A 21,830-nucleotide genomic window follows, 5' to 3' on the forward strand; every position below is an offset into this window, starting at 1 on the left:
TTGGTGTCCTTCAGTAGTGGTTTCTTTAGAGCAATTTCGACCATGAGGCCTGATTCACGCAGTCTCCTCTGAACAGTTGATGTTGAGATATGTCTTTTACTTGAACTCTGAGAAGCATTTATTTTGGCTGCAATTTCTGAGGCTGGTAACTCTAATGAACTTATCCTCTGCAGCATAGGTAACTCTGGGTCTTTGTTTCCTGTGGCAGTCCTCATGAGAGCCAGTTTCATTATAGCGCTTGATGGGTTTTGCGACCGCACTTGAAGAAACTTTCAAAGTTCTTGTAATTTTCTGTATTGACTGACCTTCATGTCTTAAAGTAATGATGGACTGCCGTCTCTTTGCTTATTTGAGCTGTTCTTGCCATAATATGAACTTGGTCATTTACCAAATAGGGCTATATTCTGTATACCACCCCTAACTTGTCACAACACAACTGATTGGCTCAAAAGCATTAAGAAGGAAAGAAATTCCACAAATGAACTTTTAACATGGCACACCTGTTAATTGAAATGCATTCCAGGTGACTACCACATAAAGCTGGTTGAGAGAATGCCAAGAGTGTGCAAAGCTGTCATCAAGGCAAATGGTGGCTACGCTTTTTTGGTTACTACATGCTTCCATATGTGTTATTTTATCGTTTTGATATCTTCACTATTATTTTACAATGTAGAAAATATTTTAAAAATACAGAAAAACCCTGGAATGAGTAGGTGTGTCCAAACTTTTGACTGGTACTGTTTATGCAACTACAACTTTCCACCTCCAATGCAAATAGCCATTTACTCAACAAGTGCATGAACAAGTGCAACACAACCTATTCAGTTCTGGGCTGTTTTAGCCCAGTATTGGTTCAACTCATTTTCAAGAGAACACTTTCCTGTGGAAATGGACATTGTCAGTGAACCAGTGCACATAATGAAGTGCTTTGGCTATTAGCCATTCATGGCTTGACGTAGGATTTATAGTAAACCGCAGCCCACTTTCACATTTTAACCACAACGATGGCGTTTCCATTTAACCCCTTAATGTATGTTAATCCAGAGATGTCAATGGGTTCTCTTAACCTAGCCCCATAGACCACAGCTGAAAGGCAAATGGATAAATGAGTTAAACTAGACGGACAAAGGATGGCTTGAAAGAGGCCTCTGATATTTTATTAAATAAGTAGAAGCCCCTAAAACAAAGGCACATTGTTGGCACTGTGTTGTATCTGTCCAGAGTTAGTCCCCCCCCTCTCTGTTTTGCCAGTTTGGGGTTCCTAGCCTCAAACGCTCCACCATACGGGTATAAAGGTAGAGTGAAGGAGAGGGAAAGTGATGAATATTTAGGGACCATTGAAATGAAAACCCCAGTGGCCCCTGGAGACCGGGGCTTAGAAGCCATTGCCTGGGGGATCTCCATCTGTTTGTACCTTTAGCTTTCCCTTTCAGAAAACAAACTTCTGCCAGGCCTCAAAAAGACCTCTGCACATGCCAGGCTGTTGAAGTACATGCATAGCTCACACTCGCAAATAATAATAATATGTATGTGATAGTTATGCTAATGAGGAAGATGGTTGTTAATTCATTCTTTTTTTAGGCAGGCTTTGACAGAGAGTACTAGAAAAAGGACCCAACTTGTTGTTTTAAACCTGAACAAGGGGCTTATTTTGGATATTTTATTATCGTCATTTGAGGTTGATGTTTGCATACAGTACAGTATGTGTGTGCGTATACATGTGTGTAACACGTTTGTATGTGCTCCCGTGCATGTGTGGGTGCACCCGTCCCGTGCTCACGTGTACGCTTGTATGTGTGTTCATTTCTGCATTTGTGTGTGTGTGTGCAGAATTTGGGGAGGTCTGGGGCTCGGCGCTCTGCGCTCGGCGTGCATGTCTCACAGGCAGGGCAGGGCTGAGTGGTGCTGGTTTTGACAGAGCCAGCCCACAAATCAAGAGTAAATAGGGACCCGGAGGCATGCCGGCTTCACTGAGGGGGAAGTGAAACATATTCACTTAGAACAAATCACCCTCAATCTGGCTGGAGAGAGAGGACCCTAGTACCACCACACACACACCAACCAACCACCCAACCACCCAACCAACAGCAGACTCTTGTTTATGTATTATAGCATCAGAGATGGGCAGGCAGCCCACAGGCCCATTAACAGGGACCAGGGAGAAGGGGAAGAATTCAATTAATGCTTTGTGGTGTGCTACGCCTCAGTCAGACAGACAGCAGCATCTTCTCTCTCCTCTCTCTCTCTCTCAGACAGGGTTCGCTGGGTTAGCTAACTCTCACACACAGTCAGGATTTCAGGATTTATATTAGGGTTGTTTATGATTGGGTTTAGTTTCTAATGGATTCTGGTGGCAACGTGGCAGTGTAATTTCTTGTTGATTTGATATTCATGTGTTGTTCCTTGGCGTGTAGCCATGTGATCTATGTGATGCTGTCCACTATTGAAATACTTTTTATACCTCCTTTTATATGGACAAATAATTTGCTAGATACAGACTAACCCCATTCAGTTTTGTTGCAGGGGAGCATGTACATGGAATACACATGCACATAAGGTCCTTTTTCTAAACATTTTATTGCTTAGCAACTGTGCTTCAGAGGTGCACACCACTTCATAGATCTGTTGTGTTTTCCACCTGCTGAGTGTGAGTATATGAAGTGTGTCCAAGCCCAGATTCACACGACATTTGGTCCCTTCTACCCCCTTTCCTACCCCCCACCATCTCCCATCGACTGGGAATGTGAAGCCTAATGATCCTGTAGTGGCTATATTGTGCTGATGAATGTCCAGCCATCAGTGGCTAAGCTCAGCTTCAACTGGACTGTGTATCATAATATCACCACCGTAGCCTTGCACGTCTTTTCTTGAAAAATAGCATATTTTCAAGACCTACATTAGAGCACCTGCTTATTTCAGAGACCTAGCTTAGAGCAAGTTCTTTCTTGAAAAAACAGCACATTACAAGTGAGATGTCAGATATGTATTTACATATTTTGTTTTGGGCTGATAAAGACGTTGTTTTCCTCAGTGGTTGTATGTGGTATTAACTGACTGTGGCATATTTTGAAAGGGAAACCAGGCGAGACACATGAGGGTTCAGTTAATTGGGACACATCATTTTTTAATGTAGTTTACAGCCAAGAAGAGGAGGGTTGAGGTAGTTTTAGGATGAGTCTGGATCTGAAAACTAATCTACCAGTTTAGTACTCATTTCACTGCCAAGCAGGAAAGGCAATGTGAAAATACTAGTCAACACCAGGAGGTTGCCACCAGATGCATTGTGGGTATCTGGTAAATTAACTTGTTTTAATTTGAGATGTGAGGAAATAGTACATGACTGTAGAAGGAACTGGCTTCTTTTAGAATTAATCTGCCCTTTTGGATTAAATAATTAAAAAACCTTTGATAGTACGATTTTTACATACAATCTAGAAATATACAGTCCATTGTTATTTTGTGTATCATATCAACAAGTATGCCTGTTGGCCCTGCTGTCCCTGATTTAAATTAAGAGTGATATGGCTTAATTTCTGACCTTATACTGTCAGCCTGCCTGTGCTTTTCCAGAGGGAGCCAGGCTCATGACACATTTGGTGCCCTCATACTAGTCTGCTACCTCTTACAGAAAGACCATCACCCAGTGTTGTGTTCGACACCAAGACTGGAGAGGGGGCGAGACCGAGTCAAGACGGAGACTGGAAGGGGAACAAGGGGTCCGAGTCAAGACCTAATACAAATGTATCCGACACCGAGACAAGACCGAGACAATCATAATTTGGTCTCGAGACCGGACTCGAGACTGAGACCATCACCACATTTTTGTAGATGTCTGACAATGAACCCCTACTCTTCTCCCTCTCTTGCTCTTTATTCTCCCCTCACCCCTCTCTCTCCCTCTATCTCTCCCTCTCACGCTCCCTTTCTCTCCCTCTATCTCTCCACCACTCCCTCTCCCTCTTTCTCCCTCTCTCTCCTCAGATCCTAAGTGTTGGATTTTGACACCAGCCCGCAGGAGCAGTGACCCATGAAGTAATTAGAGGAGGAATTCCCCCCGTTCTGCCTGGCCGTTGAGCCGAGCCGAGGCCGGGGATCATATAAAAGCCAGTTGTGTTTACTTCCTGATCCATCTAATTTCTGTAACGAGGGGGGGGGGGCTGCGTTACGGCCACCTCATCTCCTTACCGCTGCCTAAGCCACGGCGGGCTGGAGAGCCTGGCCTGCGGGTATACCGTTGCATCCCTTTCCCTCTCGCCGCGCCTGCCTCCACCTAACAGGATTAGCTGAGCTCTCCTCATCCACAGCACAGGTGGAGGGACCCTTCCCTTCCCATTACACTTACACGCTGTGAGATGCAACTTTACAGTTAATGCATCATCAAAAAAGTCCAGGGGAAGCGACGTGTGTGTGTGTGTGTGTGTGTGTGTGTGTGTGTGTGTGTGTGTGTGTGTGTGTGTGTGTGTGTGTGTGTGTGTGTGTGTGTGTGTGTGTGTGTGTGTGTGTGTGTGTGTGTGTGTGTGTGTGTGTGTGGCAAAAGAAGAATCAGGAAAAAAGCTCAGCTCCTGCAATATGAGATGAGAGAACACAATTATGAATCGCTCCGGAGCTTACGGCTTCTCCCGCTCCCGATTATTCACGAGTGTTGTGATAGAATTGCTACGGCGTACAAATTCCCCTCATTTGAAACTATATTTGCCTCTGGAAGATGAATATAATATGTGCGGTAATGGTTGATGTATAATGCAACAAAGCAACGTCCGTTGGCCATCGCCAGACATGATAGGGCTGGGTGTCAAATGTTTTGCTGGGCATCATTAGAGTGTTGCTCTGTCCTAATTGAGGTTATTCATTTAGTGTGTGATGTTGCCAGGACCGAGGGTTTCCTGACTGGTTAGGACGGCTGGATATGGGACCGACTACCTCTCACTGTTTCCCTGCTGGAAGACATCATTACAGCATTAGTGGCTTGTCGCAAATGTCTCACTTCCAGAAATTAAAGTTTTTGTGGGGCAGAAGGTGGTGAGTGTGTGTGCGTGCGTGCGTGTGTGTGCGTGTCTTTGCTTCCTGTCAAAACTGTTTGTGTGTCTCTGATGGCATAAGAGCACGGCTTTCCGGTATCCCTGAGATGTTCCCCAGCAGACAGATCCTGTCCAGACCAACACTGCTTTAACTTGATTGATCTTCAATTATTCCAGATTAGTCTTAGTGCCTTCTGTCACAGGAAGCATTTAACCAATATATTCTGTCGGTGACATACGGCAGCATAATGAACTGTCATGTGTCAATATAGTTTAATGGCCTTATTGGATTTTTTGGCATATTAAAAAGCCTCATGCTTTTTCGCTAATGGAATGACTAACAAAATGCAAAAGGACACATGCAGCCAATTTGAACCAGTAAACCAGCTCTCTCAGTTCTCAATGTCTCACAGTCTTTGGGCCCATAGGGGTCAATGACCTACATATTAGGGAGTCTTTCTCTGCCACTAGTACAAAAAAGGCTCTGGGCCGAAAAACAATCCAAGAATGTTTAATGTCTTATGTACCAAGAGAACAAAGAGAGGGTATGGAAATTATTTAATTACCATGACAACAACAAAAGCATCCTAGGACATTGTCATTTCCCCATTTCCTGTTTGACTCGAGGCCTCATCAAACTCTCCACATTTTTGCTCCCATTTATTCTGAATGAGTTCTGTAATAATGCTGTAAAAATACATATTAAGCTCTTGGTAAAGGGTTGCTCAATAGGCTGTTTATAGAGCGTATTTACCGCGTCAAAGCAAGCCTTGGGAACCCAGGGGAATAGGTGTCAGTCAGGGGTGTAGAGTTGGTAAAACAATCTGTCAGTGTTTTGACAGCCATGTCACACTCCGGATCACTCTCTGGGGATCACAGTGATGAGAACTCCTGATTATCCTGCTCTGCATTAGTCCTATATTTAACCAACAACCTTCCTACCTTAGCATGGATCACTTGTTTTGGCTGGCAAATTATTTTGCAGCAGGTGCAGGGGAGGTCGTACAGGGCATTGACAAAGTTTTAAAGTGAAACTAAATGTTACTCTGAAACAATGGCAAGTCGCTAGATTAAAGTGCTATGTTTCTATCAAGTATTGAACCACATTTAAACACTAAGATTAAGCATAGACGGGGTAAAAAAAAAAGAGCATACAAGCTAACTTTAGCTAATTTTAATGATGGTAAATGAAAGCTTTGATATTCTGCTTATAAACTACTTAGAAAACAGCATTACAAAATTTGTTAACTGTTAGACTTAATGATTTATATGATCACAGGTCCAAGTAATAAATACATACAGAATACATGGATTCACTAATGCATTATAACGATTAACAAACAATTAACTAATGGATAATAATCTGTTTGAAAAGGTTTACAAACCCTTTATAAACTGACCTTCAAAACAATTGTTTCAAAGGTTTCTGCTGTTCCCAAGAATAGGTAAGGGCCTCTGCCTCTCAATATAGCCTGACAGGTAGAGAAGGGCAGGTGTTTTACGCCCAGTGAGACAGCCTAAGTTGATGGTAGCAGAGCAGAGGCCAGAGTATTCAGGGTATTCTGGGCCTTCAACACACAGGGGGCCTGTAGGTGTGATGTTAGCTGAAGGAGAGACAGGTCACCGGAGGTAGAACACATGCACGCTCGCACACTTGTCGCTCACACACACACACACACGTCCGTGCACTGTTTGTTTGCTGTTGTATTAGTGCTGTTGCCAGTGTCTTCTGTCTGTGTTGTCCCTTTTGTCTTACTTAGTTTTTTGTTGTTCTTTTAATCCCAGCCCCCGTCCACACAGGAGGCCTTTAGCCTCATGCCAGGCCGTCATCGTAAATAAGAATTTGTTCTTAATTGACTAGCCCGGTTAAATAAAGGTTAAATAAAAATAGTATACTGGTCTGGTTGGAGGATCTACTGAAACACAAGCCTGCGCATCAGAAGCTGTGGAAAAAGTTGTGAGTTTTCCCATGCCTGTGTTAATGGCTGTGGCGGGGTGACATAACTGTTGATTTATAAGGCTATTTGAAATGCCATCGCTCCCGGGGCTGGACGCGGTGAGCACGGAGAGGATCGCTGACAGCTTGCTGTGTGCAGGATGGGGAGATGAAGAAGCCCGGTGCCTTGTTCTCTCTCTCTCTCTCTCTCTCTCTCTCTCTTTACCTCTCTCTCTCTCTTTACCTCTCTCTCTCTCTCTTTATCTCTCCTCTCTCCCTATCAAGGTGGTTGAGAGAAGAGGAGGATCCTGGGAGGGAAAATCCAAGATTGTTTATTTCACCCACGAATGCTCATTTTAAGTTCAAAAGAAAGACCTGCGAACCTTTAGCTCGTGTGAAGTGATACTGATACTATTTCTCTAAACGTTTAAGCTCTTCTGAAAATGCGGGTTGTCTAATTACTATATTCATTACTCTAGCCGTGCTACTCATATCACCTGCTCGCCTGTCAGCTACAGGGCTTTTCTGTTGCACTGAGTGATATTCAATTCAAAAGTCTGACATTCAGATGATTAAATGTGACATGTCTGTAGAAGCAATTTGGGCATTGGTAGCTAAATACTTTGGGTAATGGTTGAGAGGGGGAAGAGGTGGAGGTCAAGAGATGGAGGTGTGTGAAGGAATGAGAGTGATGTCTTCAGTGAGCCTCCAGGCCTAGCAGCAGGTAGGCAGAGAAATCCTAACACACTCTTACATTGAGCTCAATGCTTTTAAAAGCATAGGTATGCCTATGTACTCCACAGAGGGAGATGGACGGCGCTGAAAGCTATGACAGAGGTACCTTCAAGACAAGACAATGCTTGAGAAGAAAACACTGTCGTTTGTGAGCCGAACCAAACATCTGCAGCCTTTAAGATAATGTCCCAGGTGGAGCTGCTATTGTAGTGCATATAAGTGGACATACACTGAGTGTACAAAACATTAAGAACACCTTCCTAATATTGAGTTGCACCCCCCTTTGCCCCAGAACAGCCTCAATTCGTCGGGGCATGGACTCTACAAGGTCTCAAGCGTTCCACAGGGATGCTGGCCCATGTTGACTCCAATGTTTTGGGTGGTGGACCATTCTTGATACACACGGGAAACTGTTGAGCGTGAAAAACTCAGCATCGTTGCAGTTCTTGACACACTCAAACCGGTGAGCCTGGCACCTGCTACCATACCCCGTTCAAAGTCACTTAAATGTTTTGTCTCAAGGCTTAAAAATCCTTTAACCTGTCTCCTCCCCTTCATCTACACTGACTGAAGTGGATTTAACAAGTGACATCAATAAGGGATCATAGCTTTCACCTGGATTCACCTGGTCAGTCTATGTCACGAAAAGAGCAGGTGTTCCTAATGTTTCATATACTCAGTGTATACCTCTCTGATTCAGAGGGGTTGGGTTAAATGCGGAAGACACAATACATTCAGTTGGACAACTGACTAGGTATCCCCCTTTCCCAATATCTGTTTGTAGATGTGTTCACGTTTCAGGGGACCTTTTCAGGAGTTAATATTTGTAACATGACCACAAATTGAGACAAATATTGGGGACAGGACATATTGTACACGCCAGTTGAAGGACAGAGTTCGAGGCGGGAAATTCCCAAATGAAAACAATATGCTGGGTTTGTCAAACAGACTTAGGTGCTTCTGTATTTTGGTATAGTATGCTCCAGGAATGCCAGCGTACATTGTCATTGTTGACGACGAAACCGAACGCCGCATTCAACGACATTAGGCTCGGGGAATCAGACACCGAGTATCATTCAAACAGGAATTCAGCTCCTGAAAGGAAAACCAAGAGGATACCTGACATCGATATTGTTTCACCGCAACCCTTTAATTTCACCACCAAACATCACTAAGTCAGCTTGGGAAGGTGTCAGGTGTGCTCTCCATTGTCTCTCTAGCTCCCCTCTCCTCCCCTCACAGCATTGTTAGATGTTATGGATACTTCACCCTCACCTTCTCTGTCAATGTCCACGCTAACCATGTTGTCAACCTACTCACTTTTCTACTCTCTTTACTACCAGATTTGTCATTATTACAGAGAATGATCATTAGCGCGTTATGTTAGTGCCAACTGTCACAGTATGTGTTTCGATACTGCTGTGATGCAGTTTAATGTGTACTGTATCAGTGCTGTAGTGCCAGTCTCATGGGCTGGGTTACAGACAAACGGTGGGAATTGTGGGACTTGTGTCTGCTTGCGTGTCTGACTCACCCAGCCACTCATTCCTGTGGTTTGGTTTAATGGGGTGATCCCAGCATCAGTCATCCTCAGACCAGAGAACTGTCTTCCTTCTCTTTGTCTGGGAGATGTAGTGCTTCATAAAGGAGACCTTTCACAGGACTTGTTCAATCTGACATATTATCCAACAAGTTATTTGATTGCAACATACGTTTTGTGAGGATGGCTCCGTAGTGGATATTTATGAATGTCAAGTACAAGTGGATATGTGTGTTAAGTATTGTCTGCACAGCTCAAACAAAGCAAGCAAATGTAATCATTCCCATGTGAGTATCTTTGTTCTTGGTGGTTATTGAATGGGTCAGATGAGTAGTTGATATGATTCTGAAAATCATATCAGTGATTAAACATTTTGACGTAGACTTGCTTTGTATGTGTTTGGAACACTTGTTTTGAGTTGTCAAATATCAAGAGTTGTGTCCGTTACTTCAGACAGTTTGCAGTGGGCAGCCCAGTCCTCTCAGGCTATTTGCTGCCCTTGGCCTTCAAACATGCCCCCCTTTTATCACCCTTGCATCCTCTTCTCCTCACCCCCCCCCCCCCCCCCCCCTTCCCTCTCTCTCTTTCTTTCGCTCCCTTTCTTTTTTCAAAGCATGAGAACCGAGCGATTAAGGAATCCTTTCCAGCTAATCACCCTGGACTCCAGCACTTCCGCTGCGCTGATTACTGAGGAAATCATTAGAAGAAAAAAGTGCCTGGATCTTTCATCGTGGCCAGCCCGACTCCAGGGAGGTCAGTGAGGGGTGTGTTTGATAGGCCATTTAGTCTTGCTGCTCCTATTATTCCAGCATTTCCTCTATCTGCATGCTGGATGTGGATGTCTCGCCTCCCCCAGACCCTAATCATTCCCATACTGGTGTTTTGGAGTTTCGAGTTCACCCCAGACCTCCGTCTTCTTAGGGTTAGAGGGGCTCCTAGCTCCTATCTCACCCTCTCTTCCTCCCTCTTAGTCACCCCCCCCCCATCCCCCCAAAACTGTCTGATCCCAAGCACCATGCAGCCTCTCATGGGTACTGTCACAGATGGCACTAACGACGTGGTCCCGAGCAGAGGAGGCGGTTCGCTGCTAGACTGGTGACATATGCTCGGTCGCAGGACGATCAGCCGAGCAGAACACTGCCCCGACATCCAAAAAGACGACCCCCCCCCCCCCCCCCCCCCCCACACACACACACCCCAAACACAACACAGCCCCCTCTAAAACAGACACTCACTGTCTTCTACTTGCAGCCAGTGTTTTGTTTTGTTTATCATGGACCAGGCCCCCTCCATTGTCTCCGCAGAACCCCCCTCTTGATGGATGACCTCCTAGTTCAGTGTTTAGGGTCCCTCCCCAGTGTCCCCTCTGTCCCCCTGGGAGGGCTGAGGAGGATGGGGGTGACAGAACAAGTTAATTTCCCAGCATGCCGTGAGTGTGTACAGAGCAGATATCATGAGGATTTGCACAGAAGGGTGACAGAATGTATCAGCCATGCTGAATCTACTGAGATATAATGGGAAGAGAACCAGCCCTACACGACTGTGTCCTGTGGTCATTCTGCAGCTTTGTCTTGTCCAAAAAAGAATCACACCAAGTCCCAGATTAAAGGACACAGCGAATCTGAGATTAAAGGAGATTTGCTATTGTGGATATATTTTTCCTTCAAGCTTAAAATGCGTATTGGTATTAAAATATTTTGGAAAAAATATATCCGTTCACCGAGTAGATCAACGCAAACCAAAATGCCTTATACATTATATATTTTTTCATATGTATCATAACCAGAAGGTGATAGCTTTCCATACATGGAATTCAGAGCAGTGACACCTGAACAATTGCCTTCCAATGGGGGAATTCCTACAGCAATGAAGACTACCAAAGAGGACCATTGGCAGTCATTATAGCGAACCCTGACCTTGGTTGTATTGTTGACAGGGAATGAATATACCTCTGGAGAGTTGTTTTACTGTATCATGCCTCACCAATCTTTTGTTCTACCACATTCTTTTGGAAACATGTAAAATACCAAGAACAAATGACTATTACACTCCAACGCAAGGGGAACCTGATCCAGATAAGTCAAAACTAGCTTGAGTAAAAAAAAACATCTCACATGTCTGTAACAGTATACTGGTTTTAGTCCTGGGAGTGCAGAAACTTGATTGTTTTACCACTTGTTTATATGACATATTTTGCTGCTTAGCTCACTCCGCTAGGTTTTCATACCATGTAAGCTGATTAACTGTTGGAAGGCCTGCTAGAAATATTGAACTCAGCAATAAAATAACATTATTCAGAGAGGTATGCATGCACAACAAGAAAATACTGTGCCAAGTTTGGAAGGAAATATTTGCATTAATAATCAGTCATTTATTTTTTGGGGAGCGTTCAATTATGAATTGTTAGCTCTACATTTCCAAAGTGCTGTGCTTTGCTCTTTTCCTTCCAAAAGGTCTCGGAGCTACATCGACAAAAGTTGAAAGGCTGACCAAAAGACTAAAACAAACAAGTCAACAAACAAAACCATGACTTACATTTGGAATAACAACACAATCATTAGCCAGTTAGCTTGGTTGATGAATCCATTGTCTTCCGTTGAGTTCAAGTGTACATGACTTCCACTATAATGACTAAGAATCGCTTTAATAAAATAAAGTAATACAGACGTATTATTATGGTATGCTCTCATCCAAACTCAATTAATAGACAATTCAAAGCACATGGGGGAGTCCTGGCACTGTGTACATGCCTTAACAAATATTCTCTATCAGTCATTTGTAAAAAAAAAAATATATATATATATATTTTTTTTTAAAGGACTTCATTGTGTAGAGCTAACATGAGCAGAAAGGCAAAGTGACTCATGGTAATAAATCTTCTGACTTGATAGGTACAGTTTTAGTAGTATTTGTCTGTTGTTGGATGGATGTCCTTTGAATGCTATTGTGCACCCAGAAATGCACCGAGCAATGAGCCACTGTCCAGGTCTTGGCTGTGTGGCTTACACAAACATATTTCATTTCCTTTGGGGCGAATTCAATCATAAGTGCCTTAGCAGCGTTAAGGTTGTATCTTACTATATGTGTGCCCTATCTTGAAAACTGGTAGCATCAATACATGTGAGGATTCTCTCTGTTATTCCTGCAATACCCAAAGCCATTCTGCAATTTCATTTGACCATTGGGGGAAATGTACTGTAGGTACTGTATATGATACTACATGAATACTCCAATGCAGGTTCTATTGAATGGAACCTTAGGAGGAAATGTCATGCCATCACTCCCTTGTGTAACCAGTGTTTTCAACCTGTTCACGTCATCATCAGCCTTAATAGTAATGTGAGAGAGGTGAATTCCTGAAAGCATAATACTGCATGATCTCAGCAACTGGATGTGTCACTAGGTGTTATGTTGATTGTCAAAAAGGGGCAGACAATGGCCGACGTCAATGTTCACTATAGTGCTACAATGACCTCCTTTACGGTGTCCATATTAGAACAGACGGGTGACTGTCCTAACATGTACACCATACATGATTGATCATTGTCAATGTAGGCCTACCTGCTCAATTTGCTTCATACTGTATCGTTTCACAGTGAATCTTGTGTGCCACCCACAATGATCCAGAGACACAACCATGGCTGATCCCTTAGAGGAAACTTACGACCATTGAACCCAGTCAAGATGTTTCCTGTCTGTTCCCAGTCTGTGTGATACATGGTGGCCAGACTATGAAGTAATCGAAACAAACAAATACACAGGCACTGTGGCCTCCCAACTAGATTAACAAGGGTTTAAGATAAGTATGTGATCAACAGTAAGATGGCCGACTTAAATATCATGATTTTCTTACTTAACGTTAATGGACACCATGTGAGGCCGAGACCCAGTCACAGCCCATGCTGAATAAAATACAAATGGGGGAAGAATTAAAGATATTTATGTTTCCGAGACTTATGTCCGGGGATAATCTGGTCTATCCTCAGTGAATGGTTTGGTATTTTATGCACAAATTTAGCTGGTAATTAATAACAGGTACTTGTGTGGCTGGATGACTGAATGACCTCTGATGTTTGTTCTATCATTTAAGCTCATTCACTTCCAATAATGGCCCTCTGTTTATTAGAGACTATCTGCAGCCAGTCTATTAGAGCAGTGTTGATCTCCTGGTCCAAAATGTAGGATTACTAACAATATAGACCACGTGTCACACTCATTCCACGGAGGGACGAGTGTCTGCAGGTTTCCTCTCCTCCCTTGTACTTGATTGATGAATTAAGGTCAGTAATTAGTAAAGAACTCTCCTCACCTGGTTGTCTAGGTCTTAACTGACAGGAAAAACCCAAAACCAGCAGACACTAGGCCCTCCATGGAATGAGTTTGACACCCCTGGTATAGACAGTAGACACTATCTAATCTCAAAAGTCAAGGTAATATGTACAGTCCCAGTCAAAAGTTTGGACACACCTACTCATTCCAGTGTTTTTCTTTATTTCAACTATTTTCTACATTGTAGAATAATAGTGAAGACATCAAAACTATGAAATAACATATATGGAATCATGTAGTAACCAACAAAAGTGTTAAACAAATCAAAATATATTTGAGATGTGAGATCTTTAAAGTAGCCACCCTTTACCTTGATGACAGCTTTTGCACACTCCTGGCATTCTCTCAACCAGCTTCATGAGGTAGTCACCTGGAATGCATTTCAATTAACAGGTGTGCCTTGTTAAAAGTTCATTTGTGGAATTTCTTTCCTTCTTAATGCTTTTGAGCCAATCAGTTGTGTTGTGACAAGTTAGGGGTGGTATACAGAAGATAGCCCTATTTGGTAACTGGTCAAGTCCATATTATGGCAAGAACAGTTCAAATAAGCAAAGAGAAACAACAGTCCGTCATTACTTTAAGACATGAAGGTCAATCAATCCGTAAAATGTCAAGAACTTTGAAAGTTTCTTCAAGTGCAGTCGCAAAAACCATCAAGCGCTATAATGAAACTGGCACTCATGAGGACTGCCACAGAAAGGAAGACCCAGAGTTACCTATGCTGCAGAGGATAAGTTCATTGGAGTTACCAGCCTCAGAAATTTCTGCCCAAATAAATGCTTCACAGAGTTCAAGTAACAGACACATCTCAACATCAACTGTTCGGAGGAGACTGTGTGAATCAGGCCTTCATGGTTGAATTGCTGCAAAGAAACCACTACTGAAGGACACCAAAAAGAAGAAGAGACTTGCTTTGGCCAAGAAACACGAGCAATGGACATTAGACCGATGGAAATCTGTCCTTTAGTCTGATGAGTCCAAATTTGAGATGTTTGGTTCCAACCGCGGTGTCTTTGTGAGATAAAGAGTAGGTGAACGGATGATCTCTGCATGTGTGGTTCCCACCATGAAGCATGGAGGAGGAGGTGTGATGGTGTGGGGGTGCTTTGCTGGTGACACTGTCTGTGCATTCAAGGCACACTTAACCAGCATGGCTACCACAGCATTCTGCAGCGATACACCATCCCATCTGGTTTGGGACTGTCATTTGTTTTTTCAACAAATGATCACCCGACCTCAACCCAATTGAGATGGTTTGGGATGAGTTGTAAAAGCAGCCAACAAGTGCTCAGCATATGTGGGACCTCCTTCAAGACTGTTGGAAAAGCATTCCAGGTGAAGATGGTTGAGAGAATTCCAAGAGTTTGCAAAGCTGTCATCAAGGCAAAGGGTGGTTACTTTGAAGAATGAATATAAACAAAAATATAAAAAAATAGATTTTGCTTTGTATAAAACTTTTTGGGTTACTACATGATTCCATATGTGTTATTTCTTAGGTTTAATGTCTTCACTATTATTCTACAATGTAGAAAATAGTAAAAAAAATAAAGAAAAACCCTGAAATTAGTTGGTGTGTCCAAACTTTTGACTGGAACTGTATATCGTGACATTTTTTTAATATTACTCTGTTTTTATATAATGTTTTGCTTTTCTTGAAATATATATTAAGTACCAACTGCAAAGTATGTAGTGCTGAGACTGTGGTTATGGTTCAATGTGTAATTAAGCCTTTACTTTTCACATATCCACCACAATATCAGAAGTGACGAGAGTAGCTACTGTTCCCCATGTTAGTGGGCGACTCTCCGCAGCACAATGAGATGTGTGGGAACAGCTCACCTCGACTAGGCCTGCTCCTCTCATCCCGTTTCCAGTGTCAGCCATGTCATTATTCACCCCACCGCAGGATCCATTATTCAGAGGGGGTGGGGGTGTACTGGGAGCACACCTGGTCAGGCAGACAGGATGACAGACAGGGGAACCTGGAGCCCCACCCTCCTGTCTCCCTCCTCCACCCCCTCACTCCCCCTACCGCCGGAGGGCCAGATGGATCTGTCTGTGGGCGGTGATGTCACCCTTGGCCCAGGGTGCCAGAGTTCAGCCCTCCCAGAATCCTCCTGGTGTTTATGGTATTTACTGTGGCCACGTGTAAACAACAACAACTACACCTAGACAGACAGAGGGGGTACACGAAGAGGGTTTTGAAAACCTGATTTGGACTGAGCCGACAGTTAATAATAATATATGTGGCAAAGATGTGCTAGGCTACATGCTATACTGTATCATCACAACCTAGATGAAAGACTTCCAATGCTTCTGTCTTTATGCCAGTGCTTTACAGTATGGATTTTAAGTCTTTGAAAGAACAATGGCATTGTCCTATCAAGTGGAGTAACATCAATGTCGCAGGCCCGCTGAGTGCTTCAACTATATACAGTCAAAGTCAAAACAGTCAAAACAGACTCCAAGTGATACTTTAATGTCCTCCATGAATGTGTCAGCGCGTCTAGGAAATACAGCCAGACTTTGAAAAGTCAACATCAGTCTGTGTGTGTGTGTGTGTGTGTGTGTGTGTGTGTGTGTGTGTGTGTGTGTGTGTGTGTGTGTGTGTGTGTGTGTGTGTGTGTGTGTACACGTGTGTGTGTGTGTGCCATGAATAACTCTCTCTCTTGGTGTCAGATAAAAGCGTGAAAAATGAGCCAAAGTAGAAAAGGGTGTGTCGCCCCCGACGTCCTCCACATTAGTTATCAGATCAATACCTTGCAATTACTGAGATTTATGTTGTCAAGACATTCCTGCCGGAGTTCATCCTATAGCCACCTGTGGTAAAACGATCTGTTTTTAACTCATCTAAGAGGGGGAGAGAGGGAGGAAAGGGGAAGGAGAGGCGGGGGTGAGTTTAACTGATCTCACACAAGTTTCCACTATAAATACTAGCACCCAGAAGACAGGCGTATTTACTGTGATTCTCCCAGCCGTTTTGTTAATGGCTGTAACAAGTGCTTCATGCTATGCCAAGCCAAACGCTTTCCTCAGTGACATCAAACAGCTTTGTGTGATCGATTGCTAAACTTGAAGACACGTTCTACTTTAGTCACTTACAGTAAAGGCCATTGGTATTTCAAAACTTGTCAGTTCTAGGTATGATTGAACATATTTGTGGCAGACACTAATGCGCTGAAACTGCAACTTGGTTCTTATTCTTTATGTGGTTGGTATTACATTTCCCAATGGTTTGTTTTGCCTCTATGGTTAACCCACTGTAAGTGCATGTCAAGAGGCATGTCATATTCTGAGTATCCAAACCAACTAGATGTCATCAACACGTGTAGAAGGATACTAAACATGCTAGGGCATACTATGCAACACAACAATGGGCTGTAACTACACCAACCCATACATTCATTTCAATCATTGGACTGTAGAGGTGTTCTGACATTCTCTGAGGCAGGACATAACCATGAAAGAGAATGGACCTGTGCTTTAATACTCATCCACATAACACTTTTATGTGCTTTTAACACTCATCCACTGTGGCTGTCCCCTCCTCTCCCCTGTGACCTCCACATGTGATTCAAGTGGATGGGCACACTGTGAGACAAGTGGCTTTTGACTCCCTCGCCTCCCAGAGCTATGGCTGTGAAGGCCTCATTCTCACAGCTACTGTTCGGTTCGGACTACTATCCATTCTCGCTCACTCTTGCATTTTTTTGTTCTCTTGTTCTCTCTCACTTTCTCTCTCTCTTTTCTGTGTCACCTAGTCCGCTCCGTTAATGGTCAAGTCCTGTTCTGCATGGTCAAACAATATCTCCTACTACTTCAACAGAGCACCGTAGCAGGCTGCATGGCTTGTATTGTTGTGTAGACAGCGAGTCTATTCTGACATACTGTAGGTAATGCAGTCCAGAAGAGGCTTGTCAAGCGGGGCTTTCTCTGGAATCACCTGATCTGTGATCTGTTCAAGTTTGATCACAATCATATGCAAAGGTTGGACCATCATCATACCTGACCAACTCCAATAGGGACGAAGTCAAAATAGTTTTAAGAATAAATACAATGACATGTTCAAAATGTCAGGTTGCACAGAGGACTGAGGAAGACCTATAGCTATGTGTAACTCACCAAATCACTGCTTACAGTGAGAAATATTCCCCTAATAAATTACCAATCTTGACATCCTAAAAGGCTTTGTGGATCCGTCATATTCAAACATTCTGCGGAACAATGCCCCGGTACACGATGACACTGCAAGGGTCAAACCATTCCGGATTGTGTAACACTATCACTCCCAATGGCTCTCCTAACTGGATTTGCTGCAATGTGATCTGGGAGCAGGTATTCAGGAGGGTGTTTGGGTTTGGATGGTTGGTTCGGCTCATCCCGAGCAGGAGAGGACACTGGGATATGGGGAGGGCTTGGGGGGTGGGGGAGGGGTGCTTATTCTCCTCCTCGGTGTTCAATGGACCAAAGGAATGCCAGGATGGATAAACAACGCTGCTAGCTACGAAACAACTGCTGTACAACTGAAATCAACACTCAGCGTCCCCGACAAAAGAGAAGTCAATCCAACAGAGAGAGCGAGAGAGAGAGAAGAAAACAAACATTCCACAGGGTGCCTTGCGTAGCCCAAAGGGGTTTCTATGTAATGTCACAGCAATGTTAAATGTGGACTATGGTGTGTAATGAGTTAATGTAATAACACATAGACACCTTTCTTTTCATTATTTAACAAGGACAATTCATAACTCCTACAAATATCAAGTGTGGGTCAGTGTCAGCTAACGGGAGAGAAAGTAACCCAACCAGCCATATAAATGCAGTTTTAAGATCCATTTCTTTTGAGAGGATATTAATGGTGAAGATTTATTTATTGTATCTAATAGGATCTTTACCTTAGGGAACGTCATTTCACTGGCTTCGTCTTTCATTTAACTCTGGCAGTGTTGAAGCTTGATGCTTCTAGTGACAGCCGCCATAATGTAATGGTTTATTATTCTATTATACAGCCATCCCTTTTGGCGAGATCTTTCTTTGACAGGAAGGATCTCTGTCAGATTGTGTAGAAAACATTGGTGGTTATATGTCGTGCTGTGCCACAGAGCAGGACCGATGTCACTTCTTTTCTTACTTACCTTAAGATACACTGGGGTGAAACATCCAGTAAGCCTCAAAGGAACCAACCACTGCCAGGTTGCCTTCTGTAGTCATTGTAAGGTTCTTTCACATCACGTATATCCCAAGTATTCCTGCTGTCCCTGGAGCAAATGGGTGAGCAGTGTAATTTGTGTGGATAATGAACTTGTTGCATGCATAGAGAATTAAGTAGGGATAACGCCGCATGGGGAAAGGCCATGGTGTTCTGATCCGAAATCATCTCCGAAATATTGTGTTCCCTTCTCTGCTTAGAAAATACACAATTCAATGAGACGCCTAGCTGCTCGGCAAGAGCTTTACATGTAGACTTACATGAGGGCTTTTCTCCTTCCACTCCTCTCCCCAGATAGCATTACCATACCTCAGTGCATCCGCAACATCCACTGACAATACTTGTGTACTTCTAATAATTGGTGCACGGCTTTGCGGGATATTAAGCGGGGCTTAGGCGTGTGAGACGAAGCGATTTGAACCCGCGTTGGTTGTTAGAAGGCGTACGTTCCTAGTAAACCTAATTGATGTGTTTATTTATGACAAGGATGCATAGCAATTCCTTAAAAAACTGAGATTTGCCACCATAATGCGGCTTCGGATCGGAGGGGGGTTTAGGGGAAATATAGAGCCTCTGCCGAGCTCCACCAAACCTTCCAAGAATGTTGATAAGCAGATCCCCGAAAATGAAATCTCCCCAGCCTCCTCGGCTGGATCTGCCCCTAATCGTTTTATTTACAGTTGCAATAAAAGATGATTCTCTTTAATGGTTCGGTGTGAAATAATAGGCAGCCGTGGAACAATCGGAACGAGGCCTAAGCGCATTCCAATTTTCGCATTAAGCTAATCGAGGGAAAAGGAAGGAAATAAAGACATCAGTTGGATGAAATGAGCGTAATTGGAGAATAATGTAGTTAGTTTGCTCTAATCTTCTGCATAATATTAAAATGTTCTCAATGCGCCCCAGCTGCAAGCAATCACCCGCTCCAAGGGGGAAGTAGAGTGGGGTGAAGGAACGAGGAAGCTAGAGAGGGACTCCGACACATGGAGCTCCAGACTGCATCCAGCCGCACTGCAGCCTTGCAGCCTCACACCCCGCTGACGAAGGTCTAATTTGTACACTGGGTTATTGATGCCAGCCCTGGTTATGGTGGGGAGACCTAGTAACAGCGGGGCCCAGACGTGTCAGTGTGGGGGGCTTCAATGGTTCATTTCACTGCATGGTGTTCAGGCCTGCTTCACTCATTCAGGTTTGGAATGAGGCTAAAGTCAGGATTCTCTCAAGTCAGGATTCTCTATCCCGATGTGTACCCTTCCTGACATAAAGGGGAAGTTGTCTTTGCAGACAATTTTCAAAGATTGCTCTCCACTGTAGGTATCTTGGTTGTTTGTGGTGTGTGTTCAGGTGGAGCGGCCTTGAGTTTGTAGATTAAGAGCTAATTTTATCAGGGTATTTTTTCAGCGTTTGTCTTTAACAAATGGCCATGCCCTCAACTGCCTGCCACACAAAGGAAAATGAAGGCTAAATTAAGTTTTGAGCATCCGTCATCCAATTATCCCGGGTAAAGTTGCAGCCAGAGCAGCCACCAGTAGCCTCATAGTGGAATTAAGACAAGGTTATTTGTTCCCCCCTTGGCTTTGACTCGCCTGTGATTTCAAGGCGAAACTCGCTCTAAGGCAGTTTTTTAGTGATGTTATTGTGCAGGAAATTGACATTAGTCAGTGGAACCAATAATGTAGAACCGTCATGGATTGCCTTTGCTCGGCATCGAAACACAACAATGAATTAATCAAATTAAAATGCCTTGTTATGCGATTTTGTTTTAATTTCCACAACCGAGCCCCTATTTAGTCGTTGACAAAACCAGAAAAAGACAAGTCACAGTTTAGGGGCTCAGTAACAGTGTTATATTAGTGAAGAATTATCAATCCTTTAAGCTAATTTGGATAACTTGGGGACCATAAAGTAAGCTATGAGAATGTAGTGTGTTAAGCTCCCACCCCCTCCACAGTCCTTAACAAGCACTTTGTTTCCTGTGTTGATCGCCTGCCATTTAAGACACATTAAATCCAGAAAATTAATATAAATCTACAAAAGCTATTACAGATTTCCGCCCGTGTCGTACATGCATTAAAATCCAGCTATCAGACCTTCAACTAAGGGCCCAGAAATAACGCCACAGCAGTAGCTGCAGTGTTGCTTCTGCTACTGTTGTTGTGTTGCTTAGTGACGGTTTCTCCGTGTGGCCGGGCCTGTGTATGTTGACTTGACTTGGTGGCGGCGGTGTCGACCGGAAGCTACTGTGCCTTTAACTGGAGAGCCTCCTCTCCGCCGCAGAGGAGCCAGGCAGTTTTGGCAAGTGCCATATGCCCTGACTAAACCTAGCGGTGGCCCCAGAGCATGGGGAGCTGTTTTGTCATTAGCCCCTCGCGCGGCGGAGGTGGAAACTCATTTAGCCCCATGCTGGACCTTCATTATGATAGACTTGTATCAGATGGCATCTCTGGCTGGGCGCTGGCTCCTGGCTAACGGGGGAAAAGCTGTGGCTCTCTGGACCCTCTTCCAGCCCCAGCGTGTGTACCCCAGCACTGGGCCAGCTACAGCTGCTCTTCGCTCCTCGCTCCACTGGCAGATGCTGCTGCAGCATGCTGGATGAAAAGACCACCATGGTGGCCGGGGTAGGGCTGGGGCTGGGGCTGGGGCTGAGGCTGGGGCTGGGGCTGTGGCTGGGGCTGGGGCTGGGGCTGGGGCTGAGGCTGGGGCTGAGGCTGGGGCTGAGGCTGAGGCTGAGGCTGGGGATGGGGCTGAGGCTGGGGATGAGGCTGGGGCTGAGGCTGAGGCTGGGGCTGAGGCTGAGGCTGGGGCTGGGGCTGTGGCAGGGGCTGGGGCTGAGGCTGAGGCTGGGGATGAGGCTGGGGCTGAGGCTGGGGCTGGGGATGAGGCTGGGGCTGGGGCTGGAGCTGGAGCTGGAGCTGCATGCTCCTACTGCAGGGTGACTCTGGTAGGCCAGACCCACCACATCGCTCCCACCCGCCTTCCTCTTTGTAATCCACCCCTCCACTACCACCTCTCCTACTTACAACAAACACACAGACAGACACACACACACACACTCCCATATACACA

Source organism: Salvelinus namaycush, chromosome 7 (genome assembly GCF_016432855.1).
Source record: "Salvelinus namaycush isolate Seneca chromosome 7, SaNama_1.0, whole genome shotgun sequence".
In the NCBI taxonomy this organism is placed as follows: Eukaryota; Metazoa; Chordata; class Actinopteri; order Salmoniformes; family Salmonidae; genus Salvelinus; species Salvelinus namaycush.